Genomic DNA, 3233 nt, shown 5'->3' with positions numbered 1-3233 from the left:
ACCTCATTCCCACTGGCACTCAAAGTCTCTGGTTAGGCAATTCTTAGGAATATGGGGAACAAGATGAAAAAGTAAGGAATGGTATCAATTGCAAGGAAAAAAATTGGAGAAGGATCCAAGCAAATCTCTTCATTGGGCTGCCAAAAATATTCAGCTTACTGCAGTGCGGAGACTTCTTTCCCAAAAGGCCACTCATGTTAATAGTAGGGATGATGATGAGTATACCCCTCTTTGAGAAGCCTACAGTGGACACTTTGGACATTGTCAGTGAGTTGGTGTCTCAAGCGGCACATGCAATACCTGTAGATGACTGGATACCGCTGCACAGTGCATATACGTGGAATAATACCAGAGTGGCTTCTTTCTTAATTCATCATGATACAGATACCAATGCCCAAACTAAAGGACTCTTTTTTAAAATTTTTTTTTGGTCTGGTCATGGGGCCTGAACTCTGGGCCTGGACACTGTCCCTCAGCTCTTCAGCTCAAGGCTAGTGCTCTACCACTTGAGCCACAGCACCATTTCTGGCTTTTTTTTTCTGCTTATGTGGTGCTGAGGAATAGAACCTAGGGCCTCATGCATGCAAGGGAAGTGCTCTACCACTGAGCCACCTTCCCAGCCCAAATATTTTTGTTTGTTTGTTTTTTGTTGGTGTTGTGGGTTTTTTTTTTTTTTTTGTCGGTTGTGGGGCTTGAGCTCTGGGCTTGGGTGCTGTCCCTGTGCTCTTCAGCTCAAGGCAAGTGTTCTACTGCTTGAGCCACAGCGCCACTTCCCCAAACTAAAGAACTCTTGACACCCTTACATCTTGCTGCTGAGAATTGAGATAGCAAAGGTACGCTGGATCACCTTCTGTTGAACCATTATATAAAACCAGGCCTGAAGAACAACATAGAAGAAACCGTATTTGATATTGCCAAAAGGATAAGTATGTATCACTACCTCTACGAAGTTGTGGAAGGCTGTACAAATTGTTCAATGAAGTCCTAATGGTCGGGTTAAGTTTCTTAAATTTCAAAAATGCAAGTCCATCTTTTGTGTCCCTACAAAATATTTTCACAATGAAATAAGAGCAATATATTTTTTTTTGGTCGGTCATGGAGCTTGAACTCAGGGCCTGGGAGCTATCCCAGATATCCCTTGTGCTCTTCAGCTCAAGGTTAGCGCTCTACCATTGAGACACAGCTCCACTTCCAGTTTTCTAGTGGTTTATTTGAGATAAGAGTACCACAGACTTTCCTTTCCAGGCTGGCTTTTAACCATGATCCTCAGATCTCAGCCTCCTGTGTAGCTAGGATTATAGGCATGAGCCACCAGTGCCCGGCAGCACTAATATTTTCCTGTAAAAATTCATGGATTCTGCGGAATTCTTCCAAGTGAATTGCCTGCCTTGGATGTCAAAATGTATTCAATAGTTTTTGTATACATGTATAATATTTTCTTCAGAGTTTGTGATTTTTTAATCAAAAATAATTTTAATTTACCTGTTGAAATGAGTAGTACAGAAACTAAAATATTTCTGGTGCTTGTCTGAAAAAGTATATTTTAAAATATACTATATTCTATGTTTGCAAAATGTTCATAATTTATTTTATTTTCTCCTAGATATTCTTTGAATTCTACATTATTTTATAATATATAGGTTCACTAATGTGTCCTTTCCGATTGCATTCCATATTGAAACAGTTTGCTTCCTTTAATATTATTTTTCTTTGTGATAATATGACAATGTTGTCTAATTTGAAAAGATTTGTAAAGTTTATACTATGTAAACGCCTTTGTGAGGTGAAGATTTAATACGCTGATGTCAAACTAAATTTAATTCTATGAATTACGTGTATTGTTACACTTGTAATTTTGTAATCAACTTTTTAATAACTGTTTTTCATTTCTTGCATCTGAAGGATGAATAATATGGAATACTTCTCACATTTTCATATTATCCTTGTGCAAGTGCCATGTTAATCTCTGTATTGTAATTTGAGTATACATGCTGCTGAAGCATGTAGTATCCTCTAAATTTAAGTAGTTAATGATGCAATCATTATACAGGCTTATATCTATGGGTGCCTACTTGTAACAAGGAAACCTTATTGTTCCTAACAATGCTATCGATCTTATTTCCCTAAAATTCTGTGAATAGTGGAAAAATTTTATTGATCAGTCGGTTGCTCACATTTGCAAAATTTTTTGTCAATGACTATCTTAAGTCTTTTTATTTGGAATTTGATCATACTCTCAATTATTTATAGATAGGCCCAAAGGTGAAGGCGTTTTCAAGTACTTATTTATCCAACTGAATTATCTTTGTGGACCTAATGGATTCAAAGTAAGCATTGCTTAAGAGCTACTTCTAAACTTCTTCAGCTGACATTTTCCCAAATGAGGTGTTACTGGAACAAATGTCTACCTGAGCCTTTACCCTTCTTCCATGTGGGAACAGACCAACCAGAATATCTTACCCTGAAAGCATAGATTGTCTTACTAGAACAAAGCTAATCTTGGTTACAAGGGATCATAGAGAGATGAACAGTTCAAACAGAACTGTTCAGACTAGAAGGTATTTTATCAAAATATAATTTTATTATACCTCCATTTCAAAAGTAGCTAAAGCCAAGAAGGTGAAAAAATTGTTCGTATGCATGATAACTTAATGTCCTGGCCTGTCTATCATCCAACCAGGCAGGAACTTACACTACTGCCTTTTCATCACCAAATATTTTCATAGTTGCAGGAGAAGTGCATATGTTTCTCCTCGTTATTAGACATTGAATTGATAATGTTTTAATCACACTGTTTCCTCTTGCCTCCATGCTGCAAATCTACAAATGGTAAAGCTTTAGGTCTAACTCTATCAAACACTGAGGTAGAGATAATGGAATAATACTTTAAAACAGAGTTGCCTTTAATACAGTAACTACAACAGAACAATGCAAAACGTGTGCCCTTTAATTATATTATATATAGTTATATATTTTATATTTATATGTACTGATTTTATATTTCACACAACGAAACTTACTAGAATTAGTTGACAATTTGACAAATAAATTGATATTTATTTATTCCAATAAATAGAATTTGAATATAAATAATTAGGTTTAATATATATATTAGACTATAAAAAGTATCAGTGCAATGTTTTTAGTATAAACTTGTGATACATTCTAACTGTTCTTGGTCTTCTGAATCCACATGGTAAAAAACAATTTTTTCCTCTAATCTATAATGGATT

General features: G+C 35.5%; 1 pseudogene; it reads right to left on the bottom strand.

The window, feature by feature from the left end:
- Window positions 1-1906: 1906 nt before the first annotated feature.
- Window positions 1907-2003, bottom strand: LOC122095451 (annotated as a pseudogene).
- Window positions 2004-3233: the final 1230 nt, after the last annotated feature.

The sequence above is a fragment of the Dipodomys spectabilis genome, unplaced genomic scaffold, assembly GCF_019054845.1.
Source record: "Dipodomys spectabilis isolate Male_0828 unplaced genomic scaffold, ASM1905484v1 ptg000351l, whole genome shotgun sequence".
In the NCBI taxonomy this organism is placed as follows: domain Eukaryota; kingdom Metazoa; phylum Chordata; class Mammalia; order Rodentia; family Heteromyidae; genus Dipodomys; species Dipodomys spectabilis.
Note: the sequence above shows the minus strand (reverse complement) of the source record. Positions and strands in the feature narration are given on the sequence as shown.